The sequence below is a fragment of the Littorina saxatilis genome, linkage group LG8 (genome assembly GCF_037325665.1).
Source record: "Littorina saxatilis isolate snail1 linkage group LG8, US_GU_Lsax_2.0, whole genome shotgun sequence".
Classification (NCBI taxonomy): Eukaryota; Metazoa; Mollusca; class Gastropoda; order Littorinimorpha; family Littorinidae; genus Littorina; species Littorina saxatilis.
The window spans coordinates 66,704,648-66,717,668 of NC_090252.1; the positions used below are offsets into that span (position 1 = coordinate 66,704,648).

The window sequence follows — 13,021 nt, forward strand, 5'->3', positions numbered from 1 at the left end:
TGTGTGTGTGTGTGTGTGTGTGTGTGTGTGTGTTTCTTGTATGTGCTTGCGTGCGTGCGCGTGTGCGTCGGTGATTGCGTGGGATAGTGTACGGGGTTGATGGAGGCCAGGGGCGGGGGTTAGATGGAGGAGGGGTAGGGGCGGGGGTGGGGGTGGGGGTGGGGGGTCTCTTGTTTCGCATTTAAAGTTTCAATGTACATCATCATCCAATCTCTTCTGTGAGAAATCAAGCGGCAACATACATTGAAACTTACAATGCAGGTGTCGCAGCCACTAAACCACCAACACTACCTGAGTAACAACATCGTGCGACATGTTGCGACGGGGAGACACATCGGAGAAAAACTGACAAGCACACACACAGCTATTCGATCATGACGTCGCAACCTCGCTCTGAGCGGCGATAGCAAGCCTACTACACGCCGAGACTACACACACAGCCAACCACGACAGCTGTGTCACGCTTAAATTCTCGTCTGCTTCGTTATAACCAGCGTGTTGCGCAGACGACAATTTTTTTTCAACGACATCTCTTCCATGATGGATCGGGATAATTCGAGAAAAAGTTAACATTTCGGCTTCCATTTGGACAAAAATGTGGTAGATGTTTTTTTCGTGAATTATTTCTGTTCGTGTCAGTGAACCCTGTTCTCTTTTTTTCTTACCAGAGTCACCGGAGAGAGATTTTCGATTTTTGCGGCATCAGTGTCGTCTGCATCGAACGTCAGCGTATGGCACAAAAGGTAGGAGATGATTTTCTTTTGTACATCAGTGACAAGCGCATCATTTGCAGATGCAGAGCACGTTGGTTAGATCCTGCTTAATTTCTTATTTATAATATATTAATGTGGGTTTTCATACTGTATTACCCAATGTTGACGGACTGTGTGATGATATCTTCTGCTATGATCTGTTGAGACAGTGATATCAAAATCGAGACCGGAGGTCGAGATTTTGATATCACTGTCGAAACAGACCAATAGGAGAAGATATCATCACACAGTCAGTCAATGTTAGATATATTGCTAATTCTCTGGACATTTTGTATTTACTGTAAAGAAATTACAAACGTATTTGTCTCAGTTTTGGCTGTTCCATATCCCTCCCTCTGATTATTATTCCTTTTTGTTTACTCTTTTCTTGTACTTTTCAGTTATTTAAAATGTCTTTTCTTTCAAAAAGTCTCTAGTCACTTGCTCAACTAAATTCTGGGATAATTACATTTTCATATATATTTGTTTGTTTTTAAATTTAGGTGTTTTTGTTTTTGAAGTGGGGAAGTAATAAAGAGGTCGTCGATATCAAAACTGATATCGACGGAAATGTCGTCGATATCACTTTTGCACCGAGCTCAGTTTTATCGCGTGTGCAGGAAAGGTAGACTGGAAAGGTAAATGAAATGTATCTTACACATAAGTCAGCGATGGGCACATGTCCGTTTAGTGGATAAAACCATATTGGATGCATCGAACTGAATTTCCTATCATTGATGCGGGCCCTCATACGTATAAATCGATGATATCGCAGTGTAAAAAATCAAGCTGAATATATAGGTACTTGAGAAATGTCTTTTACAAATAATTATGTGCGAATGAAGAGCATTTTGTGATTTGCGGATGCACAGTATGGTCAATCCTGTCTACTTTCCTATCATGCATCACGTGTTTTTATTATAATGCATTTATTATTTCTGTATGTGAATCAGAAGGCTGTAAAGGTATATGAGGGGTTTCTTTTACAAGGCAGTGAGAGGCATAGAATTTGAAACATAATAATTATTGGAAGAGCGTTCCTGTCATGTAAGCATTCACGTGGGCGTTCTAGCTGTGTTTATAGATGCCCTAGGTATACAAGTGCTATTTTAAGACTTTTTTATGCATATGTTTATGTCATCGAGGAGCACATAATTTGTGGATGAAACACAATATTGGATAGGAACTGACGTATTGTTTACCATGCGACAATTGATGCGGGCTGTAAAGCCTCGGTTACACAGGAACCGAATACTCCCGAATAAATTCGGGCCGATTCTGTCCGACCAGAATCGAGCCGCATTCGACCAGAATAGCACCGAATCTGACCCGAATGCCCCGAATATGGCCGAATAGAGCCGAATAACGACCCGAATGGCGACCCGAATCGGGACGAATATGGCCGAATGCGCCTGGGTCTGATAATTTGGACCGTACTCTCCGAATGATACGAATACGCCCGAATCTGCCAAGAATGTCCCGAATGCCTTCCCGAATGCATCCGAATTCCAGCCGATTACCTCCCGAATGTGGCCCGAATGAAATTTGTCGGGGCCTCATTCGGGAGTATTCAGGAGGGTATTCGGCTGGTTTTGAACATTTCAAAACGAGCCGAATCCCTCCACGAATGTTACAGAATCCCTACCGCATTTTTGCTCATTCGGGGAGGGAGAACAGAATACTCCAGAATGCACCCGAATAGGTGCATTCGGGTGGATTCGCAGCTGATTCGGGTCCGGTGTGACCGAGGCTTTACTGAATTAATCGATATCGCGTGTGTAAAAAATGTAGGTTGAAAATCAAAGGTAGAGGAGTTTTTCAGAGTTATACATGAATTAGTGAGGAGCCCAGAATTAGCGGATGAAACACAATATTGGATAGAAAGTGACTTTTGTTTTCTATCATGTGTACATTGATGTGGGATTTCAATCTGTTAAGTAGATCTGGAATTCCTTATGCCTATTCCACACAGAGAGAACAACAGGCTGACAGGCAGACACACACACACACTTTCAGCTTCGTCAAAAAACACCACCACCACAGAAAAAGCAAGATGGAGGCCACGATGGGAGGGAAAAGAGTCAGTGATAAGCGCACTTGTTGTGGATGAAACATTGACACACAATATTTGAATGATAAACGCTGCGTATATTTTCTTACGCTGTACACACTCGCGTAGGTTTCCATCCAGTAAGTATCGATTATTAGTGACCAGTGAATTACATACGCTTGCACGGAAATAATTAATGCCACATGCTCTTTGCGTGAAGTAGAAATATGAACGTGTTAACACCTGGCATTAGGTAAGCATATTATTTGATTGAGCCGTTACAGGCTGTAAGCTGTATATAGGCAACGAATGTCTTGCGTCATCATTGTGTCAGTTACAACTGTTTCAAGGAATGACCCGCTTGTTCGACTACTACATTAATTGTTGTAGCCCAACTGAAATCGATTGAATGAATCCCCTTGCGCCTTCTGTGCGTGTGGTTAAAAATCAGGAACGCATGGTTGCGGAATTATTGATTTTTTTTAACTCAAAATCTAGTTTTTGAACTTCTTATTTATACTCTACCTAACTCTATTTTCAAATCCAACATTTCTGCTCCAGCAACTGAATGTGTGTGCTTGTTCTTTCCAAGTTTCAGTTATAAACTACTTCTGCCGGTCAGTATCCGAAATAGGAAAAATCTCAGCACTCTTGTAGTAGCATTAATGCGACATTGAGTTTTAGCCCTGTATGTTTCTGCTCTAGTTAATGTGCGTGTTTGTTCTCTTCACGTTTAAGTGTTAAGTTACTGCGCTACAGTCATACACACAATGCGTTAAACAAGTAAATGTTGCAATACCGCACTATGGTTCGCAGTTCAATTTCAGCGGGACTGTCGTTTTTAACACCTGGCATTGTGATCGACCCAAGCGCACTATACATCCTCAGGCTACAGCTTTCCTTGACTGCAAGCATACATACCATTATGACAACTTCTTCTACGTGTGTTTTAATTCTAAACTGTACTGAAATGCAAAAGATACGTATTGTTGCAATTATGCATGTATCACTGTGTCGTTTAGCTTCAATTTCTTACACCTGGCATTGCCATTGATCGAAGTACATTATACTTCGGATCGCATCTTTCTTTTAATGTAAGCATAATTATGCTGACTTGTATTGCGTGAGTTTCCTATAACTCTCGTACCAGAGTATCCGAAACGCAAAAGATAAGCAATATTGCAGTACATGTATCACTCTGTGTCGTCTAGCTTCAACTGTGTTGTTTCTAACACCTGGCACTAATATTGATCAAAAACATTGTACAGTGTGCATCGGGCCGCAGTTTTCTTGACTGCAAACATAAACCGACTTGTATTGCTCTTGTTTCAATTTGAAACTAAACCACCGTAGTATCCAGAATACAAAAAATAATCATGGTTGCAGTACTTGTATCACTCTGCGTCGTCGTTCAGCTTCCAATGTGTTATTTCTAACACCTGGTATTGGCATTGATCGAAGCCGATATTATACATCGAGCCAGAGGTTTCCTTCACTGCAAGAACACTTATTCCGACTTTCATGTTTACACTACCAGAGTATCCGCAATATGAAAGCTAAGCAGTGTTTCCCTATCGCACTCTGTCTCATTGAATGTCAGCGGGCCTGTTGTTTCTAACACCTGGTCTTCCAATCGATGGAAATGCATTGTACATGAGGGCAGAGCAGAGATGTGTATTGTCAATACACATCTATGGGCGGAGGTTGCAGCTTTTCTTCACTGTAAGCATATATGCCAACTTCTATTGCATGCGTGTCGATTGTGGTTTATAGTACATTATCTGTCTTCGGATCAGTGTGCTTACAACGTTATTCTGAGACCAGGTGTGGTCTTTATTCCCCGGAGCGGCTTAGGTCGAAGTCCTCCATTGGGTCAGTCAGGGCGGTGTAACGATCTCATGTTTCGCCTGGACCCAGCTTTCGCATTCAATACATACCCCAAACTCAGTGAAATGTTGCTTCGCCGTCAAATTAAAGAGGTTCACTTATTTGAGGGAGAAAAGCATGTCATTTTTTTGCAAGTGAAATTCAATAGATTGTTTTCCCAAAATGCGATTCCTTCGAAAATGTGCACCAAGTGGTAACTTCGTCCATTGAATAAAAAGGGACACATACGTCAATGAAAATACTATATTTTTGAACGAAGTTGACCCCATTAGTGTATAATACCAAAGGTCGGTCATCAGTACTTTAGAAAGGAGGGGGAATGTGCAGTGTGGAGTTTATACGAGATCAACACGGCCAAATACGAAAGCTGGGCCAATGGGAAACATGAGATCGGTGCACGCTCGAAATGGGAAAACAGTTGTGCACGCCATGACCTTTCCGGAGGCGGAATGTGGCAAGACAGACAATTGTAAAACGGTTTTGTGTTCGTAGGGAGGGAGATTGGGAGGAGGGGGGGGGGGGGACCGTTGCCTTTGTCTAGACATTGACATGGATTGTTGTTATTGCATTTAACTGTGTATGCCTCACATTGTTTTTGTTGCGAACCCCTGCCAGATGGCAGCATGGACCGGAATCAATGCATTTGGGTTGAACACTGACGCAGAGTAATGAAAAAAATGCGTGTTCCAAGTTTTGAAAGAGAACAAAAGACAAAACATCCACGTGTTAGGGTAGTATTACTGTACCCTAGGGTAGTATTACTGTACCCTATGGTAGTATTACTGTACCCTATGGTAGTATTACTGTACCCTAGGGTAGTATTACTGTACCCGATGGTAGTATTACTGTACCCTATGGTAGTATTAATGTACCCTATGGTAGTATTACTGTACCCTAGGGTAGTATTACTGTACCCTATGGTAGTATTACTGTACCCTAGGGTAGTATTACTGTACCCTATGGTAGTATTACTGTACCCTAGGGTAGTATTACTGTACCCTAGGGTAGTATTACTGTACCCTAGGGTAGTATTACTGTACCCTATGGTAGTATTACTGTACCCTATGGTAGTATTACTGTACCCTAGGGTAGTATTACTGTACCCTAGGGTAGTATTACTGTACCCTAGGGTAGTATTACTGTACCCTAGGGTAGTATTACTGTACCCTATGGTAGTATTACTGTACCCTAGGGTAGTATTACTGTACCCTAGGGTAGTATTACTGTACCCTAGGGTAGTATTACTGTACCCTATGGTAGTATTACTGTACCCTATGGTAGTATTACTGTACCCTAGGGTAGTATTACTGTACCCTAGGGTAGTATTACTGTACCCTAGGGTAGTATTACTGTACCCTAGGGTAGTATTACTGTACCCTAGGGTAGTATTACTGTACCCTATGGTAGTATTACTGTACCCTATGGTAGTGCAAGCTTCGAAACCTATAAGTATTGTTTCAAAAAGAACAATACATCTAGGACACAACTAGTCCTTTTTTTCGATATGATTCTAAACTGAAAGACTCCATTCAAAATTGTCGATTTTCCATAATTATAAGCACTTTACAGTTTTAATCTGGAACCTGACACGATATATCTCAGACTTGTCTACACTTTTTAAACTGATGAGCTTTGGAACTGAAAGAAGTAACTGTTCCAAAAGGACTGCTGCCATGTATGATGTATGTATGCATCCTGTATACAATTTAGGTTAGAGCGTGCGTGCGTGATAACTTAACATTTTACAGAAAGTATGCCAGACAACGGGGCTCTGCCCCTGTACCACGCCGGGGCCTGGGCGGCCCCTGGACCTCGGCCTATTTTCAGAGTTGTTTCTATTTTGGAATTCCCATGTCTGATTATGACCATTTAGATTTGAAAGTTGTCGATGATAGGTTTTCCCTCTACGCTTCATGGAAATGGTATACCACACACGTCTTTAAAATGAGTTTTGAAAGAAGTCTCTCATTTATACGACATAAACATAGAAAGTACTTTAACATTAAACGACCTAAAATCTAGAAGTGTTCTTGTTGTTAAGCAACGACACGGCAAGCCACCTTTTGTTTTGATAAGAGAAAATATCTTTGCAGCTGTACAGTTTACTTCAAAGACGTTTGTGGATACTGTTTTGTTCACAAGTGTGTCCGAATGTTTATCTCTCAGTAGTTCTCCTTCAGTTACCATAAGGCCTAAAAAAAAAAATTAGGTGTGGTTACGGTAACCCGACCTACCCTATTTTTAGGGGCCGACCCTATAACTTTTTATTACATTTGTCACAAAAAAAACCCACAAAACAAGAAAACGAGTGCAGAAAACGCAATGAAAGCGAAAGCGCCCGAGTCGCACACTTATTTCCCTGTCAAGTAGGTTTAATTTGTACACATTAGAAAAAAAAGTTTAAAAAAAAAAGTGATTGCCTACCTTCCTACCCTATTTTTTTTGGCTATGTTACCGTAACCACACCTATTTTTTTTTTGGCCTAAACACGACTCCCCCGCATAGCCAAATAGACCTGTTGAAGTGACGTTAAAAACTAGCAACCAAACACTAACAAAATCATGATGTTATACCCCCATTCCACACATTCGTTCTAGCTTCCGTTCCCAGACGTCCTGAGGACGGCTGCCACTACGATCAGACCCTGCGCAAAGATGCCAAAAGCGGCCGTTTGCGCAGCGTCTGATCGTAGTGGCAGCCGTCTGGAAACGGAAGCTAGAACGGATGTGTGGAATGGGGGTGTTAGGTATATTGCCATGAGCGAACAGTAAAAATCTACCCATGGCACATCGGCCTTGCCTATAATTCGCTATTTTCGCTTTGGGGTTTTCTGTTTGATGTTCAATGTTCACGGATCATTAAAGACAGAAATTACTCCTAATTTCTAATGATACGTTTTATGTGTGAGCGTGATTACACTGCTGAGCGCAGTCATGCATATCGGACCCCCTGGGGGTGAAACGGCCATTCTGTCACAGGCGCGTGAAATAGTTAATTCAGAGTCAGCCAAATATAATCACTTTCACTTTTTGTGTTGATGACGTGTATGTTTAGATGTTGTTCTTGTACATCATGCACACGTATACAAATACACATACCCTTTTAAGCAATGTTGTAGCTTTTGAGCCTTTTTCTGTTCTTTCTTTCGATTTTGGCAATGTTAGCGTATCTGTTTGAATTTGAATAGTCGCAACAAGGTGTGGTTAATATTTATTCGGAACATTGAACTGAACATGTGCAGATGCTCTCCGACTGTGTCTGTCTCCGTGTCTCTCTGTGTGTGCGTGCGTACATGCGTGCGTGTGTGTGTGTGCGTATGTGTGTGTTATGTGTAAATGTTTGTGTTTACATACAACATGTACATACTTATGTGCGGGTATGTGTGAATAAGACCAAGGCCTTCAGTTGTTTGTAAGTCATGTCTACCTACCAGGCTTTCATTAAAGTGAGGCGCATCAGTATAACAATGAACATTTATTCTGCTCACACTGTGACAAAACCTGTTACACTGCTGTGAATTTCACCAATACTGAAACTATCCACCTGGCTAAAACAGGTGTTACTCAGGTGTTGTACCGGACCTTTGTCTCGTGATGAATACTGTCCTTGGTACTACAACTCAATGTGACAAGCCAACAACGTCAGCATTTTTTCTGCTGAAGTCTTTAGCGTGTAAATATTTCTTGTAACTGTACTAGTAGCTTGACCGGATAAAAACCGTGGCATACATACACGCGGCAAGCACGCACGCACGGACGTGTACACGCATGCTCATACGCGCTCACGCACAACTTACAATAAACGCACACACACACACACACACACACACACACGGCATACACGTACGCACGCATGCGCGGCGCACACCCACACCCCCTCCCACAAACACATACATACACATACACACACACACCCACACCTACACACGCACACACACACACACTGACACACACACACTCTTTCACCCACACACACACACTCACTCATGGTCAGACGCCTGTGGGGAAATCCTACATGCATGGCTGAATGGAATGTGTTTTAGCAGCCAGGTAAAGAGTTGTACTTATTGATCCGACACTGCACTGCCACAGAGATATAGAACTCTGTGTGCACTGCGGGGTTTGGGATTACTGGACGAAACTTGAATGTCACTACACGTGAGAGAGAGAGAGAGAGAGAGAGAGAGAGAGAGAGAGAGAGAGAGAGAGAGAGAGAGAGAGACGTGTGCATGTCTGTGTGTGTTTGTGCTTGTGTGTGTGCGTGTGTGTGTGTGTCTTTGTGTGTGTGTGTGTGTGTGTGTGTGTGTGTGTCCGCGCACGCACGCGCACCGGTTGAAGGTGTACGTATGTAGTCACGAATGCTGCCAATGACCACAACTGCAAGTAACCCAGCCAGCACGTGCATTCGTGTTTGACTGACTCGCCTTCGTAGAACAGTGGATTTATGCTTAGAGGAATCAACAATGCCACACAGAACACCAAGACAAAGGCAGAGAAATAAAAAAGGCAGGGGGACAGAAATGGAAAGCATGGTGATGGGGATAGTGAAGAGTGTTGGGGGATAGGGAATGAGTATAAATGGAAGGAGTGAGTCGATGATGTGCACACAGCGGTGTGTGTGGAGACCGGTAGCGGCTGTTGCCTTTTCCCCGTGTCACTACGTGCACTGAGAGGCCCGACCCCTGCCCCTCCGTCACTCTCACATCACACTCACACAGCCATGCAGCATTTTTGGGCGGCAGGCAGGCTGACATACCGGCAGACATGATTGTGGATAACAATGTAAAGCAAACACACACACAAGATACAAGATACAAGATACAAGATATTTATTCACCAATTTTGCAAAAGGATTTCATCTTGGCACGGCACGGTAAAAATAAAATAAAAACCAACCAGACACATATGCAGACACGCATCACCATGCATGCATACATACGTACATTACACTGTCATGCACACACAGACACAACTCACACACACACACACACACACACACACACACACGCGCACACTCACACGCACACGCGCACACACACACACACACACGCGCACACAGGGCCATGTGCGTTCACACACACACGCGCACACTTCTCACGCACACGCACACACACACACATACACACACACACACGCACGCACACGCGCACACCGTTTTCATGCACACACGCACGCGCGCACGCAAACACGCACGCCTGCACGTTCGCATGCTCATACGCATGCAGGTGCACACTCTCTCAGTCACACACACACACACACACACACACACACACACACACACACACACACAACAACAGCAACACACAAAAAACCACCAAAAAAACCACACACAAACCCAGAAACAAACCAGAGACAGACAGACATAAAGGGAAAAGGACAGTCAGAAACAAACCAGAGACAGACAGACAGACATAAAAGCAAAAAGAGAGTCAGAAACAAAAACAGAGAGGAGTGGCATGATCACCAGGGACAAGCACGACATGTTGACATGTGCCCAGCAAATAGCGTTGAAGCCTTCATGTTTTACGCGCAACACGAGACGACCCATGACTGCCTCCAAGTTCGATCATGGAAAATGGTCAGCACAAAAGGTAGGCTATGCGGCCAAGATTGTTGTTTTAGATGAAGACAACGAGGAAGCGAGAGAGAGACAGAGACAGAGAGAGACAGACCGGCAGACAGACAGACATAGACAGACAGAGAGAGACAGACCGGCAGACAGACATACAGGCAGACAGACAGACAGACACAGACAGACAGACAATTAAAGTCACAGAGACAGACAGACAGGGCGAGATAGAAAGCATGAACAGAGAGAGAGAACGAGAGAGACAAAAACTGAGAGAGAGAGGGAGAGAGGGAGGGGGGGGGGGATGTGTGATAAAAACAATGTTGGATGATGCTGCTGTTATCCACCAGTGCGGCATTTTATTGATTTAGTAATACTAAGTTATCTGAGTCTGTCTGAACTGCGAGTGTAAGTGTGTTTGCTTTGATAATGTATACATGACTGTACTGGAAATGTCCTTCACTGAAAGGCAAGCCGTATTCATCAGACAAAACACATAGCCTATGCCTTGACAAATTGATGATGACACCGGAAATCAACAGGACACTAACAGATGACGTACGGAAATAATTCTGACAAGTTTGTATGGGTTATGGAAGAGATGCGTTCCCTTGTTTCCATAGAAACACTGAGGCAAGCCGACACTGTCACGGGTAGCTTGCCTCGGTGTTTCGGCCATGGCAAAGCAAGGCCGGGAAAGCAACTCTATACAACCCATACACAAGTTATTTCCGGTATTCGTTTATTTAGCGAGACACGTTCACCACTCGTTTACCGTTCGCCTCTATTTACTTAGCGTGGATTAATGTGACAGTATAGCCTACACGTACATACTGTACGAGTAGCATGAATGTTTCCGTAAATCCAGCTTATTTCTGGAATCGTGTGGCTCCGGCGGAATGTTTGAATTTGCGCCTTGAGTCGCCTTGTGGTGAGATATGTGCGCGTTATAAATTCTCGTATTATTATTATTTAAGTTATTGAGACATCCCAGTGCACTAAGGGATTTATAGAGCAAATCGAGAAAATTCATTATTGAACGAAGAGCATAGCGCTGAGTTCAATAATTATTTTCGAGATTTGCTCTATAAATCCCTTAGTGCACTGGGATTGTTTCAATAACGATATTGTCAGTACCGCCAGAGAAAAAAGAAGATTCAAAACGCACATTTTGCAACGCACATTTGGATAGGCGTAACTGTGTGGTCAGGTTTGTGTCACTGGATCTACTCAGTTTTGTGTGGGCTGTCTCAAGTGTGTCGTGCTTTCGTCACACGCAAACTCTTGTTTTAATTTCTGTTGGTAAATTCCAGTGTAGCGTTAAGCTAAAAAGTGATGATCTTTCATAGAGACCTCATTTAAACTCGGAGAAAGGACTGTGCTCTTAGTTATTTGCGATTCGAAACCTTCATCGAGTTTCGACAGATTGACTGTGCAGAGTTTTGCCCCTTGCCAAGGTCGACAGAAAGCACATTTTCAAAATAAATGTGGCATGTTTCTCGTGTGGTATCTTCACTCATCGGGGAGTCTGGTACTAAATATGAACGGTAAGAATGCTCTGAACCCTACACGTATTATATCCCCATCGTTTTATCGTTCACATTTGCCCAACATGTTAATTTGCTGAGCGGGATTTATGTTGTCTGCTAGGCTATGGGTATGGCAATCAAACCACTGCACTGAGTCTCATTTCAAAAACAAAAATTGCTCGTCACGTTGCACTGAGTCTGCACGCATGAGGCAGGCTGGTAATAAGTCTAAACCCTACACGTTTTCGATTCCGATTGTTCTTGCCTTGAAATAATAATTCGGAAAACATTCATTTACTGAACAGATGCAGTCGTATTTCAGTGTAGTCTGCTACGTGCTGATCTAGCTGATACGTTATCGGAATAACACTTGTGTTTTCTGTTAGCTGCTGGGAATTGTATACTAACTCATCATTTGGTAGTGTGGAAAATAAGCTACATGCCACTAACATGGCATAATTATGAGAGGAATCTTCGCAAGTCGAAACTGAAAAATTAGACACAGCGGGTTCTATTTTTTAGAACTGTGGCACAGGCACATGCAATCTGTCAGAAAAAACCACTTCTGCTTTAATTGAGAAGCAGGAAATGTATGGTCATAATCATTGGTATTGTGGAGATTATAAGCTACATGTCATTAATTAATTCTGAGGATGAGAGTACACTGTCACTTAGGCAAAGGGCGGAAGAATACGCTCTGTGGAAAAGTTAGCGCACTCCAAGAGTGCGCCAACAGTTTTAGCGCATCGCCATTAGCCAATCAACTGGTTCACATCAGTCATGTGACACCAGTACTTACTGACAATTATTATTATTATTATTATTATTATTATTATTATTATTATTATTATTATTATTATTATTATTATTATTATTATTATTATCTACAGTGTCCGAAACAGATAAACTGCTGATCTGTTGACATTCCCTACAATATTAATGTTAGACTGCATGGCAAGAGAGCCAGGACCGTGTCGGATGGAGAATTATCGTCGATGGCCTATGCTCCCCCGGGGGTTCATAATGGCCTAAGTAAGTAAGTAAGCATGGCAAGAGAAACGCACCACCCTTACCGCAAGCTATTGTAACTTGCCTTTCGAATACACATTGAGAGTCTCTGCTTGTAGCCATGGTCCACATTGTTACACAATAAATACATGTACAATATAATAAGCTGCACGTGAGGGTGTTGGGATAATGCAGCCAGGCGTATATATTTGAAATACTCCCCAAAC

General features: G+C 42.8%; 1 protein-coding gene across 2 annotated transcripts in view; it reads left to right on the plus strand.

Moving 5' to 3' along the window:
* Positions 1 to 363: 363 nt before the first annotated feature.
* The window catches only part of LOC138974211 (BTB/POZ domain-containing protein KCTD4-like), a 26,621-nt gene continuing 13,963 nt past the window's right edge, over positions 364 to 13,021 (plus strand). For both annotated transcript variants that reach the window (XM_070346933.1, XM_070346934.1), the window contains exon 1: positions 364 to 743. The gene's annotated coding sequence lies outside the window, so the exon portion shown is untranslated. The remainder of the gene's footprint in view (positions 744 to 13,021) is intronic.